The following is a 10701-nucleotide window of genomic DNA, read 5'->3' on the forward strand; positions in this document are numbered from 1 at the left end:
GAGACCTGGCTACACACAGAAGGTTTTTTCCTTATTATAAAACAGGCAGGAATAAACATGCAGCAATTTTCCAAACAGCAAAACATGCTCCTCATCTTGTCTCCAGTCAGGTTTACCTTCCCAAAAGGATGACTGTAAATTAAGTATTTTAAACTGACCGATAGGAAATTATAGGTATTAAGATTACTGTTATTCCGTATGATCTTAATTCAATAATAAATGATGAGGAGCTTGCTACAGAAACAATTAAGCAGACTGCTAATTGATGGTCAAGCTTGAACTCAATGAAGCTCAAAGCAGCAACTGGGTCAGTGAGAGCAGTCTGAATGATCAAAGAGTAAGGGGAGGGCAAATGAGGAGAACCGTGGGAAGTGCATAGGTCCAGACAGGCAGCTAGAAAGGGGACATTCAATATGGATAGTTTATTCAAGATGGGTGGAACTGCCTGGAAGATGAGGGAGTACACCATGATGCAGAAAGCAATGAAATGCAAGTGCTGGTGACCATCAGTATTTCTTCTCCTGTGATGAATAGAGATCCTGAGAATTCTCCTGAAGAAGGATGTAGATCACTGGTGAAGGAACTGTCTTTTTGTGCCATCACCAATGCAGGTTACAAAATACTTCCACAAGTCATGGTAATATGTCCCACTCAATTCTTGTCATCCTGTGGGGCAGGGCAGAGGGAGCTGACAGCCAAGGGACACATTTGGATGACAAGGAGGGGACCCAGCAGAGACAAGGGGTCAAGGCAGTGGGGTGGGGAAGGCCAGGAGAAGCAGCCCAAGGGGTGCTGCTGCTTGTGAGGACACGTTTGTGGCAGCAGCCTGAGTGGGCAGCAGCTCTGTGGAGGCAAGGGGAGTCCAGGGAGCACATGCCAAGAGCCCTCCTGCCAGCAGAGACAAGGCTGGGGCTGAGGCCAAGGGGAGAGGCAGGCCCAGGGCAGGGGGCTGCAAGGGCCATGCTGAGTTCCCTGCCCCTGCTGCTCTGGCCTCCCTTTGTGCAGCCCTGGCTCTGCAGCACCAAGCCCTGCTGGGAGCCCTCCCCTAAATGCTGCCACCGCTCCCTCATGCTGCTGTTGCCCTCTACCGGGAACTGCCCAGTTCAGCCCAGCCCCTGCCCACCTCTCCCCACTTCGATGCCCTCTCCCCAGTCCAGCCCAGCCCGGCCCAACAGCCCAGGCTGGGCTGGCCCCAGGGCAGTGCCCACCACAGGCTGCTGCAGGGCTCTGGGCATGGCCACCACAGCTGCAGCCTCTCGCAAGGCACCACAGCTGCTGGGACAAAGGTGGCTCTGGGCCTCCCCAGCAACCCCAGGGCTGGGGAAAGTCATGGCTTGGGAAATGGAGGTCCGTGAAGCTGTAGGAGTCCTGGTCTCTTGCCTGGGAGATCCCCAGCACAGAGTGCCTGTGTCCCGCAGGGCCAGCCCCACTCCCCAGGCCAGCACAAGAGGCCTGGCCCAGGCACAGGGCAGCTCCAGATTCCTCTCCAGGATGACATTTACCATCTGTCCCAGCACCTTTGGGACACTCCCAGGACAGTAAAAGGACAGCTACTATTTGCTGGCACCACAGCTGCTGGGACAAATGCAAGTCTGGGCTTCCTCAGCAGCCCCCACGCTGGGGCCAGCCATGGCTCAGGAAATGGACGGACATTAGGCTGCATTCTTCTTCACCAATGTTATAAGTTGTCCCCTTAATTAATTTTCAGAGAGCATTGTATTAATCATAGAAAGAAATTTATTGAGTAAGTAAACAGCAAGCAAAACAGCACTTGGCGGCCGGGGAGTCTCTGCTCCGACAACGGTGCGCACCTCACCCCCGCCAGGGTTCCTTTTTATATCTTGGTATTTCCAGGATTACGCAGCACATCCTGGTATGTTCTGCGACTGCACGCACTGTTGCTAGGGGGTCGTCTCTGTCCCTCTGGTGGTCGTGAAGATGAAAGCCATAGTCTTCCTCGGCGTTGTGGTTCTACTTCTTTTTTTTTTTTTAATTTGGTCATGTTGGGCCAGCATGAGACAGGAAGGCAAGATGTTGACATACTAGTTTAGCAACTTATCAGGAGATGGTTACATGAGCTTTGCAACAGTGTCTTTGAACAAAAGAGGCAACTGAGATGCAGAAGGAGAGAAGGGGAGGGGGTTCTCTTTTTTTGTTACATTAAGCAAAAGAATTTTCATAGTGTCTAGCCAAGCATTATATCGTTCCTTACTTCAGCAGGGACCTTTCGCAACTCCCGCTCCTCAAACAGAACTCCTTGTTTCTTATAATATAAAAGACAATGTACAAACATTTATGGTGTATTTTAATGGGCACCCCATGCCTCTCTGATCAAGTGTATCTAGCGACTCACCGAGGCTGTCTGTGTCCCATCGTCATCATGGAGTGGTCACTCCCGTCCTAGCCTGATTGTGTCAACTTCCTGCTTACTGTGGACAGTGGTGGGTATGGGTTGGGGCAATCTTACCTGTCCTGGAGAGCATTGGAAGCTCTTCCTTCCAGCTGACTTCTCAAGGGGAGATAGGCCAGGATTGTGCTGTGGTCTGATCCAATCGCTGTGTGATTCTGGCTGAAAGAGAAAAAGCACCAAATGGAGCAGCATCCCTCTGTGAACACAGGCAGCCCCTTCCTCTGTGCCCTAAGATGTCCAAAGCTGTCCCTGTCCTGTCGTCCTCATGGAGCGTTCACTGCACTCCTGGCTCGAGAGTGTCACCGTCCTGCTTACTGTTAGAGCTTGGTGGGTTTGGGTTGGGGTGATCTTAACTGTCCTGGAGAGCATTGGCAGCTCTTCCTCCCAGTTGCCTTCTCAAGGGAAGAGAGGCCAGGTTGTGCCATGGTCTCGTCCCATCGCTGTGTGTGTCTGGCTTTAATATCAGAAAGAACAAATGGAACAGCACCCCCGTGTGACCACAGCATGACCCTGCCTCTGCGCCCAAGGTTCTCGAGCATCTCACCAAGTCTGACCACCTCCCATCATCCTGCTGGAGTGCTCACTGCCATCCTGGACCAATCGAATCACCTTCCTGTTTGCTGTGGCCTTGATGAGTGTGGTTTGGGGTGATCTTACCACTCCGAAGAGCACTGTAAGTTCTTCCTTCCAGCTGAGTTCTCAAGGGGAGAGCAGCCAGGAGTGTGCTGTGATTTGGTCACATCACTGTGTGAATCTGGCTGCAAAAGGAAAAGCAGCAAACGGAGCAGCATCCCCCTGAGAGCACAGGCTGCCCCTACGTCTGTGCCCGACGGTCTCCAGCGACTCACCGAGGCTGTCATTGTTCCGTCATCCTGATGGAGCGGTCACTCCTGTCCTACCCTGATCATGTCACGGTCCTGCTTGTTAATAGAACCTGTTGGTGTGGTTTGGGGCAATCTTACCTGTCCTGGAGAGTGTTGGAAGCTCTTCCTTACAGCTGACTTCTCAAGGAGAGGGTGGCCAGGATTGTGCCTTGGTCTGGTTCCATCGCTGTGCGTTTCTGTCTGAAAGAGAAGCACCAAGAGACAGAGCAGCATCCCTCTGTGAACACGGGCAGCCCCTGCCTCTCTGCCCAAGGGTTTACCGTGACTCACTGAGGCTTTCATTGTTCCGTCAACCTCATGCAGCGATCACTCCCTTCCTACCTCGATCATGTCACCGTCCTGCTTGCAGTTAGAACCTGGTGGGTGAGGGTTGGGGCAATCTTACCTGTCCTGAAGAGCGTTGGCAGCTCTGATTCCAGCTGATTTCTCAGGGGGAGAGTGGCCAGGAGTGTGCTGCGGTTTGTTGTCATCGCTGTGTGATTCTGGCTACAAAAGAGAAGCACCAAATGTAGCAGCACCTCCCTGTGACCACAGGCAGCCCCTGCCTCTCTGCTCAAGAGTATCTAGCGACTCACCGAGGCTGTCCGTGTCCCGTCATCTTGATGGAGTGCTCACTCCCGTCCTAGCCTGATCATGTCACCGTCCTGCTTACTGTGGACAGTGGTGGGTGTGGATTTGGGCAACCTTACCTGTCCTCCAGTGCGTTGGCAGCACTTACTCAAGCAGACTTCTCAAGGGGAGAGAGGCCAGGATTTTGACATGGTCTGGTCCAATCGCCGTGTGATTCTGGCTGAAAAAGAAGAACCAACAAATGGAGAAGCATCCCCCTGAGACCACAGGCTGCCCCTACTTCTGTGCCCGACAGTCTCCAGCGACTCACCAAGGCTGTCATTGTTCCGTCATCCTGATACAGCGGCCACTCCTGTCCTGATCCGATCGTGTCACCGTCCTCCTTGCTGTTAGACCCTGGTGGGTGTGGACTGGGGCAATCTTACCTGTCCTGGAGAGCGTTGGCAGCTCTTCCTCAAAGATGACTTCTCAAGGGGAGAGCAGCCAGGATTGTGCCATGGTCTGGTCGAATCGCGGTGTGATTCTGGCTGAAATAGAACAAGCAGCAAACAGAGCAGCATCCCTCTGTCAAACAGGCAGCCCCTTTCTCCATGCCCTAGGCTGTCCAAAGCTGTCCCTGTCCCATCGTCCTCATGGAGTGGTCGCTGCCCTACTGGCCCGAGCGTGTCACCTTCCTGCTTGCTGTTAGAGGCTGGTGGGTATGGGTTGGGGTGATCTTACCTGTCCTGGAGATTGTTGACACCTTTTCCAGCTGACTTCTCAATGCGAGACTGTCCAGGAGTGTGCCATGGCTTCATTCCAGCACTCTCAGTGTCTCCAGCTGTAATAGAGGAGGCGACAAACCGAGCAGCCACCCCCTCTCAGCACTGGAAGCCATTCCTTCCTCCTTGCATGAGGCTCTCCCAGCCTCACACCAAGGCTGTCCATCTCCCATCTTCCTGATGTCCAGGAGATGTTCCTTGTAGATTAAATGTGCCATATTCCCACTTAGCGTAGTGACACCGTGGTGGGGAATGGCTTGGGGCTGTCTTATCTGTCCTGGAGAGCGTTGGCATCTTTTCTGGCTGAGTTCTCAAAGCGAGAGAGGCCAGCAGTGTGCCATGGTCCGGTCTCATCGCTAGGGACGTTTCTGTCTGAAAGAGGAAAAGCACCAAACGGAGCAGCATCCCCCTGTAACCATGGGCAGCCCTTGCCTGAGTACCCAAGGGTCTACCAGGACCCACCAAGGTTGTCCCTGTCCCATCGTCCTGATGGAGTACTCAGTGCTGTCCTACCCCAATCGTGTCACCATCCTGCTTGCAGTTAGAGCCTTGTGGGTGTGGGTTGGGGCGATCCTACCTGTCCTGGAGAGCGTTGGCAGCTCTTCCTTACAGCTGACTTCTCAAGGGGAGGGTGGCCAGGATTGTGCCGTGCTCTGGTTCAATCGCTGTGCATTTCTGGCTGAAAGAGAAGCACCACAAGACAGAGCAGCATCCCTCTTAACATGGGCAGCCCCTGCCTCTGTGCCCAAGGGTCTACCAAGACTCACCGAGGCTGTCCCTGTCCCATCGTCCTGATGGAGCAGTCACTGCTGTCCTACCCTGATCATGTCACATTCCTGCTTGCAGTTAGAGCCTTGTGGGTGTGGGTTGGGGCGATCCTACCTGTCCTGGAGAGCGTTGGAAGCTCTTCCTTCTAGCTGACTTCTCAAGGGGAGAGTGGCCAGGAGTGTGCTGTGGTTTGGTGCCATCAATGTGTTATTCTGGCTGGAAAAGAGATGCATCAAACGGAGAGGCACCTCCCTGAGACCACAGGCTGCCCCAACTTCTGTGCCCGAGGGTCTCCAGCGACTCAGCAAGGCTGTCATTGTCCCGTCGTCCTCATACAGTGGCCACTCCCGTCCTAGCCTGATCATGTCACCTTCCTGCTTACTGTGGACACTGGTGGGTGTGGGTTGGGGCGATCTTACCTGTCCTGGAGAGCATTGGCAGCTCTTATTCCAGCTGATTTCTCAAGGGGAGAGTGGCCAGCAGTGCGCTGTGTTTTTGTGCCATTTCTGTGTGATTCTGGCTGCAAAAGAGAAGCACCAAACAGAGCAGCATCCCTCTGTGAGCACGGGCAGCCCCTGCCATTCTGCCTGAGGGTCTCCAGCGACTCACCGAGGCTGTCTGTGTTCCATCATCCTCATAGAGAGGTTACTCCCATCCTCACCCGATCATGTCACATTCATGCTTGCAGTTAGAGCCTGGTGGGTGTGGGTTAGGGCGATCTTACCTGTCCTGGAGAGCGCTGGATGTTCCTTCCAGACGACTTCTCAAAGGGAGAGTCGCCACGATTGTGCCGTCGCCTGCTTCCCATTGCTGTGTGTGTCTGGCTTTAGTAATAGAAAGAAAAAATGGAGCAGCATCCCCGTGTGAGCAGGGGCTGACCCTGCCTCTGTGCCCAACAACCTCGAGTGTCTCACCACATCAATCCGTCTCCCGTCATCCTGATTAAGCGGTCCCTCCCGTCCTGGCCCAAGCATGTCACTGTCCTGCTTGGAGTTAGAGCCTGCTGGATGTGGGTTGGGGCAATCCTGCCTGTTCTGAAGAGTGTTGGCAGCTCTTCCTTACAACTGACATCTCAAGGGGAGAGTGGCCAGGATTGTGCCGTGGTCTGGTCCACACTCCATGTGATTTTGGCTGAAAGAGAAGAAGCACCAAATGGAGCAGCAACCCCCTGAGACCACAGGCCGTCCCTACTTCACTGCCCGAGGGTCTCCAGTGACTCACCGAGGCTGTCATTATCCCGTCGTCCTCATACAGTGGCCACTCCCGTCCTACCCCGATAATGGCACCGTCCTCCTTGCTGATAGAACCTGGTGGGTGTGGGTTGGGGGGATACTACCTGTTCTGCAGAGCATTGGCAGCTCTTATTCCAGCTGATTTCTCAAGGGGAGAGTGGCCTGGAGTGTGCTGTGGTTTGGTGCCATCGCTGTGTGATTCTGGCTGCAAAAGAGAAGCACCAAAAGGAGCAGCATCCCTCTGTGAGCACGGGCAGTCCCTGCCTCTGTGATCAACGGTCTCTAGAGACTCACCGAGTCTGTCCGTGTCCCGTCATCCTCATGGAGCTATCACTGCCATCTTAGCATGAGTGTGTCACCCATCCTGCTTACTGGTATAGCCTGCTGGGTGTAGGTTGGGGAGATCTTACCGGTCCTGGAGCACGCTGGAAGATCCTTCCAGCTGACTTGTCAAGGGCTGAGAGGCCAGTATTGTGCTGTGGTCTGGAGTCAATTCTGTGTGTGTCTGGCTTTAGTAAGAGAAGGAAAAAGAGCAGCAGCATCCCTCCATGACCACGGGCAGCTCCTGCCTCTCTGCCCGAGGCTCTATCGCGACTCACTGAGACTGTCATTGCTCCGTCATCCTGATCCAGTGGTCACTCCTGTCCTACCCCGATCATGTCACCGTCCTGCTTGAGAATAGAATCTGGTGTGTGTGGCCTGGGACAATCTTGCCTGTCCTGGAGAACATTGGCAGCCCCTGCCTCTCTGCCCGAGGGTCTCTAGCAACTCCCCAAAGCTGTCCCTGTCCCATAGTTGTCATGGAGCGGTCACTGCCCTCCTGGCCCAAGCGTGTCACTGTCCTGCTTGCTATGAGACCATTGTTGGGTGTGGGTTGGGGTGATCTTACCTGTCCTGGAGATTGTTGACACCTTTTCCAGCTGACTTCTCAATGCGAGAGAGTCCAGGAGTGTGCCATGGCTTCATTCCAGCACTCTCAGTGTCTCCAGCTGTAATAGAGGAGGCGACAAACCGAGCAGCCACCCCCTCTCAGCACTGGAAGCCATTCCTTCCTCCTTGCACGAGGCTCTCCCAGCCTCACACCAAGGCTGTCCATCTCCCATCTTCCTGATGTCCAGGAGATGTTTGTTTGTTGTAGATTAAATGTGCCATATTCCCACTTAGCGTAGTGACACCGTGGTGGGGAATGGCTTGGGGCTGTCTTATCTGTCCTGGAGAGCGCTGGCATCTTTTCTGGCTGAGTTCTCAAAGCGAGAGAGGCCAGCAGTGTGCCATGGTCCGGTCTCATCGCTAGGGACGTTTCTGTCTGAAAGAGGAAAAGCACCAAACGGAGCAGCATCCCCCTGTAACCATGGGCAGCCCTTGCCTGAGTACCCAAGGGTCTACCAGGACCCACCAAGGTTGTCCCTGTCCCATCGTCCTGATGGAGCACTCAGAGCTGTCCTACCCCAATTGTGTCACCTTCCTGCTTGCAGTTAGAGCCTTGTGGGTGTGGGTTGGGGTGATCCTACCTGTCCTGGAGAGCGTTGGCAGCTCTTCCTTCCAGATGAGCAGTCGAGGGCAGAGAGGCTAGGAGTTTGCCGTGGTCTGGTCTCATCACGGTGTATGTCTGGATGAAAGAGAAGAAACACAAAACAAAGCAGCACCTCCCTGTGACCATGGGCAGCCCCTGCCTCTCAGCTCAAGAGTATCTAGCGACTCACCGAGCCTCTCTGTGTCCCATCTTCCTGATCAAGCATTCGCTCCCGTCCTGCCCCCATTCTGTCAGCTTCCTGCTTGCTGTGGATGATCGGGGGTGTGGGTTGGGGTGATCTTACCTGTCCTGGAGAGGGTTGGCAGCTCTTATTCCAGGTGATTTCTCAAGGGGAGTGTGGCCAGGAGTGTGCTGTGGTTTGGTGCCATTGCTGTGTGAATCTGGCTGCAAAAGAGAAGCACCAAACGGAGCAGCATCCCCCTGTAATCATGGGCAGAGCTTATCTGAGTGCCTGAGGGTCTCCAGCGACTCATCAAGGCTGTCATTGCTCCGACATCCTGATCCAGTGGTCACTCCCGTCCTACCCCGATCATGTCACCATCCTGCTTGCTAATAGAACCTGGTGTGTGTGGCCTGGGGAAATCTTGCCTGTCCTTGAGAGCATTGGAAGCTCTTATTCCAGCTGATTTCTCAAGGGGAGAGTGGCCTGGATTGTGCTGTGGTTTGGTGTCAATGGCTGTGTGATTCTGGCTGCAAAAGAGAAGCACCAAAAGGAGCAGCATCCCTCTGTGACCATGGGCAGCCCCTACCTCTGTGCCCGAGGGTCTCCAGTGAGTCACCAAGGCCGTCTGTGTCTCGTTGTCCTGATGGAGCGGTCACTCCCGTCCTACCCCGATCATGTCACCATCCTTCTTGCTGTTAGAACCTGGTGGGTGTGGGTTGGGGCAATCTTACCTGTCCTGGACAGTGCTGGCAGCTCTTCCTTACAGCTGACTTCTCAAGGGGAGGGCGGCCAGGATTGTGCCGTGCTCTGGTTCCATCGCTGTGCATTTCTGGCTAAATGAGAAGCACCACGAGACAGAGCAGCATCCCTCTCTGAACACGAGCATCCCCTACTTCTGTGCCCGAGGGTCTCCAGCGACTCACCAAAGCTGTCCCTGTCCCATCGTCCTCTTGGAGTGGTCACTGCCCTTCTGGCTTGATCATGTCATCGTCCTCCTTCCTGTTAGAGCCTGGTGGGTGTGGGTTGGGGAAATCTTACCTGTCCTGGAGATAGTTGGCAGATTTTCCTTCCAGATGAGCAGTCGAGGCCAGAGAGGCTAGGAGTTTGCCGTGGTCTGGTCTTGTCGCTGTGTGTGTCTGGCTGAAAGAGAAGAAACACAAAACAAAGCAGCACCTCCCTGTGACCATGGGCAGCCCCTGCCTCTCAGCTCAAGAGCATCTAGCGACTCATCCGGGCTGTCTGTGGCCCGTCTTCCTCATGCAGCATTCACTGCCGTCCTGCCCCCATTCTGTCAGCTTCCTGCATGCTGTGAACCATCGGGGGTGTGGGCTGGGGCGATCTTACCTGTCCTGGAGAGGGTTGGCAGCTCTTATTCCAGCTGACTGCTCAACGGGAGAGCGGCCAGGATTGTGCCTTGGTCTGGTCCAATTGCTGCTGGATTCTGGCTGAAAGAGAAGAAGCACCAAACAGAGCAGCATCCCTCTGTCAACACGGGCAGCCCCTGTCTCTGTGCCCGATGGTCTCCAGTGACCCACTGAGGCTGTCCCTGTCCCATCATCCTCATGGAGCGGTCACTCCCATCCTCACCCAATCATGTCACCTTCCTGCTTGCTGTTCGAGGCTGGTGGATGTGGGTTGGGGTCATCTTACTTGTCCTGGATAGCGCTGAATGTTCCTTCCAGATGTCTTCTCAAAGGGAGAGTCGCCACGATTGTGCCGTCGTCTGCTTCCCATCGCTGTGTGTGTCTGGCTTCAATAAGAGAAAGAACAAACGGAGAAGCATCCCTGTGTGAGCAGGGGCTGACCCTGCCTCTGTGCCCGATGGACTCGAGCGTCTCACCACGTCAATCCGTCTCCCGTCATCCTGACTGAGCGGTCACTCCCGTCCTGCCCCAAGCGTGTCACCGTCCTGCTTGCTACGAGACCATGCTGGGGTGGGTTGGGGCAATCTTACCTGTTCTGGAGAGCATTGGCAGCTCTTCCTCCCAGATGAGTGGTCGAGGGCAGATAGGCTAGGAGTTTGCCGTGGTCTGGTCTCATTGCTGTGTGTGTCTGGCTGAAAGAGAAGAAGCACAAAAAAAGCAGGTCTTCCCTGTGACCATGGGCAGCCCCTGCCTCTCCGCTCAAGAGTATCTAGCAACTCACCGAGGATGTCTGTGTCCCGTCATCCTCATGCAGCATTCACTGCTGTCCTGCCCCCATTCTGTCAGCTTTCTGCTTGCTGTGGACCATCAGGGGTGTAGCTTGGGGTGATCTTACCTGTCAGGTAGAGTATTGGGAGCTCTTCCTTCCAGCTGATTTCTCAACGGGAGACTGGCCAGGAGTGTGCTGTGGTTTGGTCCCATTGCTGTGTGAATCTGGCTGCAAAAGGAGAAGCAC

Source organism: Aythya marila (assembly GCF_965140915.1).
Source record: "Aythya marila genome assembly, contig: HAP1_HAP1_SCAFFOLD_154, whole genome shotgun sequence".
Lineage (NCBI taxonomy): Eukaryota > Metazoa > Chordata > Aves > Anseriformes > Anatidae > Aythya > Aythya marila.